We start from the raw sequence: 15178 nt of genomic DNA, 5'->3' as shown, positions 1-15178 counted from the left end.
TATTATATTTAGGAATGACCCTTGTATCCCTAATCTCTCCAAAACCTTTATCATAAAAGGGTGCTGAATTTTGTCAAATGCTTTTTCAGCATCTAATGAGATGACCATATGGTTTTTTTCCTTCAGTTTATTTATATGATGGATTACATTGATAGATTTTCATATGTTGAACCAGCCCTGCATCTCTGGGATGAAGCCTACTTGATCGTAATGGATAATTTTTCTAATGTGTTCTTGGATTCGGTTTGCCAGTATTTTATTGAGAATTTTTGCGTCAATGTTCATGAGTGAGATTGGCCTGTAATTCTCTTTCTTGGTTGAGTCTTTGTGTGGTTTAGGTATCAGGGTAACTGTAGCTTCATAGAAGGAATTTGGCAGTGACTCTTGTGTTTCTATATTATGAAATACCTTAAGGAGTATAGGTATTAGGTCTTCTTGGAAGTTCTGGTAGAATTCCTCATTGAAACCATCTGGTCCTGGGCTCTTTTTGGTAGGGAGGTTTCTGATAACAGTTTCTAATTCTTCGCGACTAACAGGACGATTTAGAGCATTTACCTGGTCCTGGTTTAACTTTGGTATATGGTACTTATCTAAAAAACTGTCCATTTCTTTTACATTTTCCAATTTTGTGGCATACAGGCTTTTGTAGTAAGATCTAATGATTCTCTGAATTTCCTCTGTGTCTGTGGTTATGTCCCCCTTTTCATTTCTGATCTTATTAACTTGCGTGTTCTCCCTCTGCCGTTTGATTAGTTTGGCTAAGGGTTTGTCAATCTTGTTGATTTTCTCCAAGAACCAGCTTCTTGTTTCATTGATTCTTTGGATTGTTTTCTGTGTTTCTATTTTGTTGATTTCTGCCCTCAATTTGATTATTTCCAGTCTTCTACTTCTCCTAGGTGAGTCTGCTTCTTTTTTTTCCAGAGCTTTCAGGTGTGCTGTTAAGTCACCAATGAGCGCTTTCTCCGTTTTCTTTAAGTGGGCACTTAGTGCTATGAACTTTCCTCTTAGCACTGCTTTCATTGTGTCCCATAGGTTTGAGTATGTTGTGTCTTTGTTTTCATTAAATTCAAGAAAGACTTTAATTTCTTTCTTTATTTCTTCCTTGACCCAGGTGTGGGTCAGTAGTTGACTGTTCAGTTTCCATGAGTTTGTGGGCAAGTAAATTTAATTTTTAAAAGATAGGATCTTCCGCTCAACCTGAACCTCCCCATTTTGGCTAGATTGGCTAGCCAACAAGCTCTTATTATCCACTTGTCTCTGCATCACCATGGTAAATGACTGGACTACAAGTCATGCATTCCTTTTTATATGGGTTCTAGAGATTCAAACTTATTAATCTGAACACACTGAATCTGATAGAAGAGAAAGTGGGAAGTAGTCTACAACACATGGACACAGGAGACCACTTCCTACATAGAACCCCAGTAGCACAGACAATAGGAGCAATAATGAATAAATGGGACCTTCTAAAACTGAGAAGCTTCTGTAAAGCAAAGGACACTGCCATTTAAGACAAAAAGTCAACCTACTGACTGGGAGAAGATTTTCACCAACCCCACATCAGACAAAGGTCTGACCTCCAAAATATATAAAGAACTCAAGAAACTAGACTTTAAAATGCTAATCAACCCAATTAAAAAATGGGGCATTGAACTGAACAGAGAATTCTCAACAGAAGAAGTTCAAATGGCCAAAAGACACTTAAGGTCATGCTCAACCTCCTTAGCTATCAGGGAAATGCAAATCAAAACAACTCTAAGATATCATCTTACACCTGTCAGAATGACTAAAATCAAAAACACCAATGATAGCCTATGCTGGAGAGGATGTAGAGTAAGGGGAACACTCATCCATTGTTGGTGGGAATGCAAACTTGTGCAACCACTTTGGTAATCAGTGTGGCAGTTTCTCAGGAAACTGGGAGTCAACCTACCACTCTTGGAAATACACCCAGGAGATGCCCAATCAAACTACAAAAGTATTTGTTCAACTATGTTCATAGCAGTACTATTTGTAATAGCCAGAACATGGAAACAACCTAGGTGCCCCTCAATAGAAGAATGGATAAAGAAGGTGTGGCACATATACACTTTAGAGTTCTACTCAGTGGTAAAAAACAATGACACCTTGAATTTTGCATGCAAATGGATGGAAATAGAAAACACCATCCTGAGTGAGGTAACCGAGACCCAAAAAGAGGAATATGGTATGTACTAACTCATAAGTGGATTCTAGCAGTAAATAAAGGATATAGAGCCTATAATTTGTGATCCTAGAGAAGCTAAATAAGAAGGTGAATCCAAAGAAAAACATATTGTTTTCTTCCTGGATATTGGAAATTGACAAAATTGCCAGGCAGTGGTTGGGAGCACAGGGGTGGGGGTGAGGTGGGGATAAGAGGAGATGGGGGGAGAGAAGGGAGAAAGAGAGGATGGGGAGAGCTTGAGGGAATGGGATGGTTGGGATGGAGGAGGGAGGATGTGGGAGCAGGGAAGTATAAAAAATATATATAAAAAAAGAGATTCAAACTTAAGCATTCACGCTTGAATTAAAACACCCCCCAAGTCCTCTAGTTATCCCTGCCCATAAATTTAATTACAGCAGAGACAAAAATGAACACCTTCTGAAATGTGCAACAAATGACAGAGACAACTGGTTACCTGGGAGATCACCCAAAGTCTCATTTGCAACATTGAAGCAACCAACTTTGGCTAAGTCCTAGAATAACTGACAGACCATTTTCAGAGGCAGGAAAATTTTCAAAACCATCTTATCCTGTCTTGGCAAGATTTGACAATCTTTTCTCTTGGATCTTGCTTGTCATGTCCAGCTACTGTGCATTTTGTCAGTGGTCGATGCATGGGCAGTTCCTTGCGCAAAGGCCAGTTTTGCCAAGAAAAATGCAAGCTCCAAGTGGGGTGTCTTTGGTGCTCAACATTCATTCTGGAAAAGATCAGTGTTGCCAGAAACAATCGTGTTTCACATCAACAGAACCCTATTTTAAACAGAACCATATTTTAAAGCTCTTTGAAGTGGTTGAAGATTACATATCTGTGGAGAAAACAATCTCTATGTATCCAAAGAACCTGACTAATCTAAATGGAAGTATGACAAACATGAATGACTATTGACCTATAATTCTTAATGCCTATATGACTTAAATTCTAAGACTTCATATAAGAATATTAAACAATCTTTAAACAACTGTGCAACAAATGATGACAATGTCCTCAAAATGTAAACAATGTATAAGTATATTCATCAGAGGTAGAAATGTATATTGCAATATGATAAACATATCCTAAAATTGTATCAATATATAAAATTTCATATGCAGAGGTAGAAGTATGCATGCATACAATATGACAAAATTAATTTGCCTTGGTATACAAATATTGTAGACAAAAATTGGAACATGCTCAGTGTAACTTGTTTGTATCAATATAGAAGAATCTATACCACTGTAAATTGCATGTAAATAATAGCTCACAAGTATTCACTCTATTACTCACTATTATTATTATTAGTGTAAGCTCACACTAATCTATTATTCCATCCAATTTCCCCTACCTTTTTCCAAAGAGATACTTGAACCTATCCAATTTCCCCCTAACCCCTAATCCTAACAGTTATAATAAACCCCTAAATAATGTCCCTAACCCTGAGGACAAACTTTATTAGGAGAGGGGATGCCATATTCTAGAATTACTTTCAGCTATAATGGGGGTGATGTTCTTTCTATGGGATCCTGTGAAAGTAAAATGATGGTTAATTGTCAAGATTACTGTCTGGTATAATTGCAAATAGTCTCTGAGTATTCAGTAGGGTTTTGCTAAGGTCTGGCCAGAACATTGTAAAGAAAAAAGTGTGCCATTTCACCTAAGCAAATTGGAACCATCTTGAGCAGCTGGTACTCCTAAAGGGTCTTAAGTAACACTATCAGCATCATGACATCATATCAATGGCATCTTCTTCCTGGAAACTTCAAAGATTATTCCAGGAAAATTCATTGTTCATTGTGGAAAACTTTATACAGACCTATATTCAATGAAAGGTACAATAGAGACCAAAATAGGCATGAAGAAAAGTAAATTTTTTTTCTCAATTCTTTGTACTTTCTATCCCATATCAGACAGCTCCTGAAATGAGACAGAAACTCTGAATTTTTCTTTTAACAACATGCTTGGATTTAGAGAAGGACAGAGCCATTGTCCAACTTCAAATCCAGCTTTTATTTTTAAGTAAGTCATAACTATTATTCTAATTAGTATACAGAGATTCTTACCCTCAGATGACCTATCCTCACAAGTGATAATTCTCTTTACTCATTGATCCTATCTGAAAAATTACCCTTTGCTCTTTAAACATAGATGTTCAGGGTCTCTTGACTTTCTGAAGATAAGAGTGTTTTCCTGCAAAGACAGTAACAGAACCCTGCTCCAACCCTTATGAGGTTTCCTTACCACCTGATTGCTTGTCATTTCCGTGGATGAGCTGTCATTTCTGTTTCTCAAGAGAGTTGTCTTTTTAAAACAGAATCTTTAATAATTTTGATGGTATCCATAACTTTTTTCTCCTATTGAAACAAGAACAAAACCCCTTCCCCAACATAGCACATATTCTGGCTTCCATTGTAAGGTCAAGACATCCTTGAAATAAACTGACTGATTGAATTCAGAAGACTTTTCTATTATCCAATGTCTCTCTGCTGCTTTTGTTCCTTTCTCATTAACATTAAGAAAACCAAGGTCAATAAAGTATTATGTAATCTATTTCTGAGGGTATTTTCCATCTCTTTCTGTTTGTTTAACATATCATTTTTAGTTTGATTTGATATTTCTATAACTGCCCAACCTGTAGGATTGTTTGGTAAACCTGTAATATGTTTTACATTATAATAAGTAAAATACCTGTTTCATTTTCTTAGAGACATGTGCTGGACCAATATCTGTCTTTATTTGTGCAGGTATATCCATGATGGCCATAACTTCTAATAAAGGATTACTGAATCAGCCTTTTCTGAGCTCAAAGTAGTTGCCCACTGAAAACCTGAATAAGTATCAATGGTGTGGTATATATATTTTAATTTTCCAAGTTCTGCAAACTGGAACACATACATCTGTAGATTTCATATCTTTGAATACCCTTTGGGTTAATCCATGCAAGTAGTAGTGTTCAGTTATAGAAAGAGCTAGTAGGACATCTCTTTATAATCTCTTTAGCTTGTTGCCATGTACTGTAAAACTCTTTCTTTAAAAATTTGCTATTGACATGACATTTCTTATGGAATTCTGAGGCCCTCAACACATTTCCAATCAATAATCTTTCAATTTATGCATTACCTTGTGGTGGAGGACCTGGCAGATTGATATAGAATCAGATGTGTGTTATGTATATGGGACAGAACCTATTCCTGATTATATCTTAAACTTGTATGAATAATGAAGTTAATTCTGTATCATCTGGTATATATTCAGAGGTTTCAATATGCAAGAAAATTCTTTTTGCATATTGTGAATCAGTAACTATATTAAGAGGTTCATTAAAATCCCTTAGTACAATGAGAATACCATATAATTATGCCTTTTGGACACAATTATAAGGGCTTTGTTTCACCTTACTTAAATATTCTGATTGTAACCTACCATTCCTAATTTATTTGCATCAGTACAGAATGTACGGGCTCCAGTTATTGGTGTGTCCCATACAATGCAGAGAAGGATCCAAGCATTTCTCTTTATAAAATGAATTCTATCACTTTTGGGAGAATTTCTATTGATCTCCCCTAAAAAATTAGCACAAGTTCTTTGCCAAGTTTCATTGTTTTCCCATTTTTTTTTTCATCACTAGAAAAAGGCACTATAATCTCCACTGGGTCTATACTTGCTAATTGACAAAGTCTCAATTTTCCTTTTATAATTAATTTTGAGACTTTTTCCACATAAGTTTTTTAAATTTTTTACTTGGTTTATGTGGTAAAAATATACATTCTAAGATAATATCTTCCCTTTGCATCAAAATTCCTGTAGGAAAAATTCTGGAAATCAATATGACGAGAATGCATTTAAGATTTGGATTCACCCTATCCACATGTGCCTCCTGCATTTTTCCTCAATGACAATCAGTTCCTTTTATGCTTCAGCTGTTCTTTCTCTGGGACTATTAAAGTCTTGTCACCATCTAAGGTTGTGTTTAAATGAAGAATTGGATCAGGTGTTATCCCAACAGCTGATCATAGACTGCGAATATCTCTTAGCAATCTTTGAAAATCATTAAGAGTCCACAAATTGTCTCTCCTAATTTATGCCATTTGTGTTCTAATTTTTTGTAAACCTATTTTATAACTTAGGCAATTGACAGAATCTCCTCTTTGTATTTTTCCAGGAACAATTTCCATTTTGGTAAAACTTTCTTTACTTCTTCAAACATTCTTTCTAAAGTTCTATATTTGAATCAGATAGCAAAATGTCATCCATGTAATGGTAAATTGTAGATTTAGGAAATTTCTTACATGTTATTTCCAATGGCTGACTTACAAAGTATTGGCATAGGGTTAGATTATTGACTATTCCTTGTAAAAGGATAGTTTACTGACATCTCCTAGTAGGCTGAGAATTATTATAAGTAGGCATTGTGAGGGCAAATTTTTCTCATTCCTTTTTTGCAAAAGTGTAGTGAAAAAATAATCTTTTGAAACAATAAATAGAAGAAGCCATCCTTTTGGTAATAGAGAAGGCAGAGGAATTCCAGATTGTAGAGGGCCCATAGGTTGAATTACCTTGCTGTTAGCTTTATTTATTTATTTATTAATTTATTTATTTATCTATTTATTTATTTTATTATTATTTATTTATTTTATTAAAAATTTCAGCCTCCTCCCTGTCTCCCATTTACCTCCCTCTCCCCTAACACTCCTCCTCCTCCCTCTCCTGCCCGAAGAGTAGTAAGGGTTCCCTGCCCTGCAGGAAGTCCATGGTCTTCCCCCCTCCATCCAGGTCTAGGAAGGTGAGCATCCACACAGGTTAGGCCCCTCCAAAGCCAGTACATGCAGTAGCATCAAAACCCAGTGCCATTGTACTTAGCTTCTCAGCAGCCCTCATTGTCCACCATGTTCTGGTAGTCCAGTTTTATCCCATGCTTTTCCAGTCCCAGTCCAGCTGGCCTTAGTGAGCTCCCATTAGATCAACCCCACCATCTCAGTGGGTGGGTGCACTCCTCGAGGTCTTGACTTCTTTGCTCATGTTCTCCCTCCTTCTGCTCCTCCTTTGGACCTTGGGAGCTCAGTCTGGTGCTCCAATGTGGGGCTCTGTCTTTATCTCCATCCATCGCCAGATTAAGGTTCTATAGTGATATGCAAGATATTCATCAGTATGGCTATAGAAAAGGGCCATTTCAGGTTCCCTCTCCTCAGCTGCATAAGGACTTAGCTGGGGATATCTTCCTGAGCACCTGAGAACCCCTCTAGAGTCAAGACTCTTGCCAACCCTAAATGGCTTCCTTAATTAAGATATATACATCCTTGCTCCCATGTCCACCCTTCCTTGATCCCAACCATCCCATTCCCCCATGCTCTCCCCATCCTCCCCTTCACATTTTTCTCTCCCTATCTCCCCTTAGCCCCATCCCATCCCAAGTTCCCCGATTTTTGACCGGCAATCTTGTCTCCTAATATCGAGGAGGATAACTATATGTTTTTTTTGGGGGGGGGTTCACCTTCTTATTTAGCTTCTCTAAGATCACGAATAATAGGCTCAATGTCTTTTAGTTATGGCTAGAAACCAATTATGAATGAGTACATCCCATGTTCATTCTTTGGGTCTATGTTGCCTATCTCAGAATAGTATTTTCTATTTCCATCCATCTGTATGCAAAATTCAAGATATCATTGTTTTTTACCACAGAGTAGTACACTAATATGTATATGTTCCACACTTTCTTCATCCATTCTTTCACTGAAGGTCATCTAGGTTGTTTCCAGGTTCTGGCTATTACAAATAATGCTGCTATGAACATAGTTGAACAAATGCTTTTGTAATATGGTAGGGCATCTCTTGGATATATCCTAATAGCGGTATTGCAGGGTCGTAGGGTAGGTTGATCATGAATTTCCTGAGAAACCACAACACTGCTTTCCAAAGTGGTTGCAAAAGTTTGCATTCCCACCAGCAATGGATGAGTATACCCCTTACTCCACAACCTCTCCAGCAAAGGCTATCATTGGTGTTTTTGATTTTAGTCATTCTGACAGGTATAAGATGTTATCTTAAAGTTGTTTTGATTAGCATTTTCCTGATCGCTAAGGATGTTGAGCATGACCTTAAGTGTCTTTTGGCCATTTGAACTTCTTCTGTTGAGAAATCTTTGTTCAGATCAGTAACCCATTTTTTAATTGGGTGAATTAGCATTTTAAAGTCTAGTTTCTAGAGTTCTTTATATTTCTTGGAGGTCAGACCTTTGTCTGTTGTAGGGTTGGTGAAGATCTTCTCCCAATCAGTAGGTTGCCTTTTTGTCTTAATGACAGTGTCCTTTGCCTTACAGAAGATTCTCAGTTTCAGGAGGTCCCATTTATTCAATGTTGCTCTTAACATCTGTGCTGCTGGTGTTATATGTAGGAAGTGGTCTCCTGTGCCCATATGTTATAGAATACTTCCTACTTTCTCTTCTGTCAGGTTCAGTGTGTTCAGATTGATACTGAGGTCTTTAATCCATTTGGACTTGAGTTTTGTGCATGGTGATAGATATGGATTTACTTTCATTCTTCTACAGGTTGACATCCAGTTATGCCAGCACCATTTGTTGAAGATGCTTTCTTTCTTCCATTGTGTACTTTTGGCTCCTTTATTGAAAATCAGAGGTTCATAGGTTTGTGGGTTAAAATCTGAGTCTTCTATTCTATTCCATTGGTCGACTTCTATGTTTCTATGCTAATACCAAGCTGTTTTCAATACTGTAGCTCTGTAATAGAGTTTGAAGTCAGGGATGGTAATGCCTCCAGAAGTTTCTTTATTGTATGATTGTTTTGGCTATCCTGGGCTTTTTGTTTTTCCATATAAAGTTGATCATTATTCTCTCAAAATCTGTGAAGAATTTTGATGAAACCCAAATAGGGATTGCATTGAATCTATAGATTGCTTTTGTTAGAATTGCCATTTTTAATATGCTGACCTCCCAATCCAAGAGCAAGGGAGATCCTTCAATTTTTGGTATCCTCTTCAATTTCTTTCTTCAAAGACTTAAAGTTCTTGTCAAATAGATCGTTCACTTCCTTGGTTAGGGTTACCCCAAGATATTTTATGCTATTTGTGGCTATTGTGAAAGGTGAAGCTTGTCTGATTTCCCTCTTTGCTTCTTTATCCTTTGTGTATAGGAGGGCAACTGATTTTTTGGAGTTGGTCTTGTATCCTGCCACATTACTAAAGGTACTTACCAGCTGTAGGAGTTCTTTGGTGGAGTTTTTGTGGTTGCTTATGTACATCATATCATCTGCAAATAATGAAAGTTTAACTTCTTCCTTTCCAATTCGAATCTTCTTGATCCTTTTATGTTGTCTTATTGCTATTGCTAGAACTTCAAAAACTATATTGAAGAGATAAGGAGAGAGTGGACAGCTTTGTCTTGTTCCTGAATTTAGTGGGATGGTTTTGAGTTTCTCTCTGTTTAATTTGATGTTAGCTGTAGGCTTGCTGTAAATAGTTTTTATTATATTTATGTATAAACCTTTTATTCCTAATCCATCCAAGACCTTTATAATAAAGGGTTGTTGAATTTTGTCAAATGCTTTTTCAGCATCTAATGAAATGATCATATGGTTTTTTTCTTTCAGTTTATTTATATGATGGATTACATTGATAGATTTTCATATGTTGAACCAGCCCTGCATCTCTGGGATGAAGCCTACTTGATCGTAATGGATAGTTTTTCTAATGTGTTCTTAGATTCGTTTTGCCAGTATTTTATTGAGTAATTTTGCAATGATGTTCATGAGTGAGACTGGCCTGTAATTCTCTTTCTTGTTTGAGTGTTTGTGTGGTTTTGGTATCAGGGTAACTGTAGCTTCATAAAAGGAATTTGGCTATGACTCTTCTATTTCTATATTGTGAAATACATTAAGGAGTATAGGTATTAGGTCTTCTTGGAAGTTCTGGTAGAATTCTGCATTGAAACCATCTGGTCTTTGGCTTTTTTTGGTAGGGAGGTTTTTGATAACAATTTCTAATTCTTGGCGGCTAAGAGGTCTATTTAGATTGTTCACCTGGTCTGGTTTAACTTTGGTATATGGTACTTATCTAAAAAACTGTCCATTTCTTTTACATTTTCCAATTTTGTGGCATACAGGCTTTTGTAGTAAGATCTAATGATTCTCTGAATTTACTCTGCATCTGTGGTTATGTCCCCCTTTTCATTTCTGATCTTATTAATTTGCATGTTCTCTTTCTGCCATTTGATTGGTTTGGATAGGGGTTTGTTAATCTTGTTTATTTTCTTCAAGACCAGCTTTTTGTTTCATTGATTCTTTGGATTGTTTTCTGTGTTTCTATTTTGTTGATTTCTGCCCTCAGTTTGATTATTTCTAGTCTCCTACTCCTCCTAGGTGAGTCTGCTTCTTTTTTTTCTAGAGCTTTCAGGTGTGCTGTTAAGTCTCCAATGTTTGCTTTCTCCATTTCCTTTAAGTGGGCACTTAGTGCTATGAACTTTCCTCTTATCACTGCTTTCATAGTGTTACATTGGTTTGAGTATGTTGTGTCTTTATTTTCATTAAATTTAATGAAGACTTTAATTTCTTTCTTTATTTCTTCCTTGACCCAGGTGTGGTTCAGCAGTTAACTGTTCAGTTTCCATGAGTTTGTAGGCTTTCTGGGGATAGCATTGTTTTTGAATTCTAACTTTAATCTACGGTGATTTGATAAGACACAGGTGGTTACTAAGTTTTTTTGTAACTGTGGAAGTTTACTTTTTTACCAAGTATATGGTCAATTTTTGAAAAGGTTCCATGAGCAGCAGAGAAGAAGGTATATTCTTTTCTGTTTGGGTGGAATGTTCTATAGATGTCTGTTAAGTCCATTTGGTTCATTACCTCCATTAATTCTTTTATTTCTATGTTAGGTTTCTGTCTGATTGACCTGTCCATTGGTGAGAGAGGAGTATTGAAGTCTCCTACTATTAGTGTGTGTGGTTTGATGGCTGTCTTGAGTTCTAGTAATGTTTGTTTTTTCACATCAGTGGGTGCTTTTATATTGGGGCATAGATATTCAGGACTGAGACTTCATCCTAAAGAATTGCTCCTGTGATGAGTATAAAATGTACCTCTCCATCTCTTCTGATTGATTTTAGTTTGAAGTCAACTTTGTTAGAAATTAGTATGGCCACACCTGCTTGTTTCTTAGGTCCATCTGCTTTATAAACCTTCTCCCAACCCTTTACTCTGGGTAGATATCTGTCTTTGTGGTTTAGGTGTGTTTCTTGTGAACAGCAGAATGTTGGATCCTGTTTTCGTATCCAATCTCTTAGATGGTGCCTTTTTATAGGTGAGTTGAGTCCATTGATATTAAGTGATATTAATGACCAATGGTTATTAACTCCGGTCATTTTTTTTTGGTAGTAAAATTTGTGTGTTTCCCTTCTTCGAGTTGTGCTGGTGAAGGGTCTCTAGATGTCTGGGTTATTGTGGGCATTGTTGGACTCCTTTGTTTGTGATTTTCCTTCTATTTCTTTCTGTAAGTGGCTACGTATTGTTTAAATCTGTTTTTGTCCTGGAATATCTTATTTCTCTATCGATGGTGAATTCAAGCTTTGCTGGGTATAGTAGTCTGGGCTTGCATCCATGTTCCCTTAGTGTCTGTAGCACATCTATCCAAGACCTTCTGACTTTCATGGTTTCCATTGAGAAGTCAGGTGTAATTCTGATAGTTTTCCCTTTATATGTTACTTGACCTTTTTCCTTTGCAGCTCTTAATATCTGTTCTTTATTCCGTATGTTTTGTGTTTCGATTATTATATGGCGTGGGGATGCTTTCTTGTGATCCAGTCTATTTGGTGTTCTGTAGGCTTCTTGTACCTTCATAGGAATATCCTTCTTTAGGTTGGGGAAGATTTTTTCTATAATTTTGTTGAATATATTTTCTGGGCCTCTGAGTTGTAATTCTTCTCCTTCTTCTACCCCAATTATTCTTAGGTTTGGTCTTTTCATGGTGTCCCAGATTTTCTGGATGTTTTGTCCTAAGAATTTGTTGGATTTGTTTTGTTCTTTAATCTGTGAGTTTATTTCCTCTATAGTATCTTCACAGTCTGAGATTCTTTCTTCCATCTATTGTATTCTGTTGGTAATACTTGTCTCTGTAGTTTATGTTTGTTTACTGAGAATTTCCTTTTCTAGTCTTCCCTCATATTGTGTTTTCTTCATTACTTGCATTTCATTTTTCAGCTCTTGAACTGTTTCCCTTACCTGTGAGTGCTTTTTCTTATTTTTCTTGGGTATCTTTCAGAGATTTATTAATTTCGTCTACTTTTTTGTTTGTCATCTCCATTTCTTTATGGCAGTTTTCACCTCTTGTTTAAGGTCCTCTATTATTTCATAAAGTACTATTTAAAGTCTATTTCTTCTATTTGTTCTGTACTAGGGTGTTCAATTCTTGTTGTTTTGGGATCCCTGGATTCTTGTGATGTCATGTTGCCTTTCAGGTTGTTGGAGGAGTTCTTGCATTGGCGCCTGCCCATCTCTTCTTTCAAATGGAGCCAGGAGAGACTTGGTGTCTTGGTCTAATCTTTAATGTGACTGACTCTGTGTGGATCTCCTCAGTGTAGGAGCAGGAACTATTCCTGTCTTGTTGGAACTCCACAGCACCGAATCAGGGATTCTTGGTAGCCCAAGGACACCACAGGGACAAAAGGGCCAATCTTGGGGCAGGGCAGGGTCGAGTCGCACACAGCGAACCTTGCAGCACAAGCTGAAGGTGCCCGCACTCCCTTGCGTGAGTCCTCAAACCTGCCTGGAGGGCAGCGTCTCACCCCTCTGGGTGAATGGCCTTGGTGCAGGAGCAGGACACTGTTCCTGTGCCAAGGACCTTGAATACACTAGGGAAGGCTTGGGAGAGGCAGGGACATGTGAAACCTGTTGTTAGCTTTTAGATCTGTCATCATTCTCCATTTACCAGATTTCTTTTTTAACATCAAATACAGGAACATTCCAAGGTCTGGTTGATTCTTCAGTATGGTGTTGTTTCTCTACCAGGTGTTCAAAAGCCTGCATTTTTTCTTTTGTTAACAGCCACTGTTTAACCCATATTGGTTTCTCAGTTAACCATTTTAAAGGTAGGGCCAGTGGCACATCTAAAGTTTTGCTAGCTGCTTTGTGTTTTTCTATAGCCTTAATGGCCGGTGAAGTTTGTTTATAGTACCTTATAATATCCTTTTCAGAATTATGAGTTTCTGGGACTGCAGGAATGTTGATCTGGGATTTACCTGCTACATCAGGTCACAACCTCATAAATTCACTGCAAAATTAGCCACATTTGGCCTCTGCCTTCTCTCTGCCCTTTTGTCCCTATGCATTCAACCCATCTCATACATTGTTTCACTTGAGATAGGGTTCCAATTCCTAGGAATTGAACACTTGGATCTTGAAGAGGCCAATTTGGATTCCAGAATTCTGGGTAAAATGATACTCATGCCCATATCTGTGTCTAGAAAACCTACCATTACACATTACAATATCTTATATACACACTCTTAGCTTTGGTTTCATCATTTGTAAACATCTGCTGAATAAACATATCCTATATCCTAGTGGATTTTTTGATTCACCATCTATGATTGTATGTGTTTTATTTTTCCAGAAGGCTCTGGATTTTGTAATTTTCCTGGTGAGACATGTCCTGCACAGTGACTGGGAATAATTGGACCACTTTTGGCTTGGGGGCCTGAAATAGCCCCCCCAAGGAGTTCTCTGATGGTATCATGTTGCCTTGTCTGTCTTTTGTTGATCTGCATTCATCGGTCCAATGTATGCCTTTGCCATAACTTCTACATATACCTGAATGTTAAGTCCTCCTATTCTTGCCATTCTAGAGAAATTATTATTCCTAGGAATTCCTTGTCTACAATCCCTTCTCAGATGTCTTATTCTACCACAATTAAAACAATTGACATTTTAAAATTTCTTCTCCTACACAAGATTCAGTTTTATAGTCAAATGTCTCAGTGTTCATTGTATGCAGGATCCATTCATCCATTGGTGCTGACCTAAACCTTAAAAACAGAGAAGTTGACCAATGGAATCGAATAGAAGACCCGGATCTTAAACTACAAACCTACGAACACCTGATTTTTGATAAAGGAGCCAAAAGTACACAATGGAAGAAAGAGGGCATCTTCAACAAATGGTGCTGGCATAACTGGATGTCAACCTGTAGAAGAATGAAAGTAGATCCATATCTATCACCATGCACAAAACTCAAGTCCAAATGGATTAAAGACCTCAATATTAATCTGAACACATTGAGCTTGATAGAGGAGAAAGTGGGAAGTACTCTACAACAAATGGGCACAGGGAACCGTTTCCTACGCATAACCCCAGCTGCACAGACATTAACGGCAACATTGAATAAATGGGACCTCCTGAAGTTGAGCAGCTTTTGTAAAGCAAAGGACATTGTCACTAAGACACAAAGGCAGCCTACTGACTGGGAAAAGATCCTCACCAACCCTGCAACTTACAAAGGTCTGATCTCTAAAATATATAAGGAACTCAAGAGACTAGACTTTAAAATGCCAATTAACCCAATTAAAAAATGGGGCGCTGAACTGAACAGAGAATTCTCAACAGAAGAAGTTCGAATGGCCAAAAGACACTTAAGGGCATGCTCAACCTCCCTAGCTATCAGGGAAATGCAAATCAAAACAACTTTGAGATATCATCTTACACCTGTCAGATTGGCTAAAATCCAAAACACCAATAATAACCTTTGCTGGAGAGGTTGTGGGGTAAGGGGTACACTCATCCATTGCTGGTGGGAATGCACACTTGTGCAACCACTTTGGAAAGCAGTGTGGAGGTTTCTCAGGAAATTCGGGATCAACCTACCCCAGGACCCAGCAATTCCACTATTGGGAATCTACCCAAGAGATGCCCAATCATACTACAAAAGTATTTGTTCATCTATGTTCATAGCAGCATTATTTG

This window comes from Arvicola amphibius, chromosome 3 (genome assembly GCF_903992535.2).
Source record: "Arvicola amphibius chromosome 3, mArvAmp1.2, whole genome shotgun sequence".
Classification (NCBI taxonomy): Eukaryota; Metazoa; Chordata; class Mammalia; order Rodentia; family Cricetidae; genus Arvicola; species Arvicola amphibius.
This window is presented reverse-complemented; position numbering follows the sequence as displayed.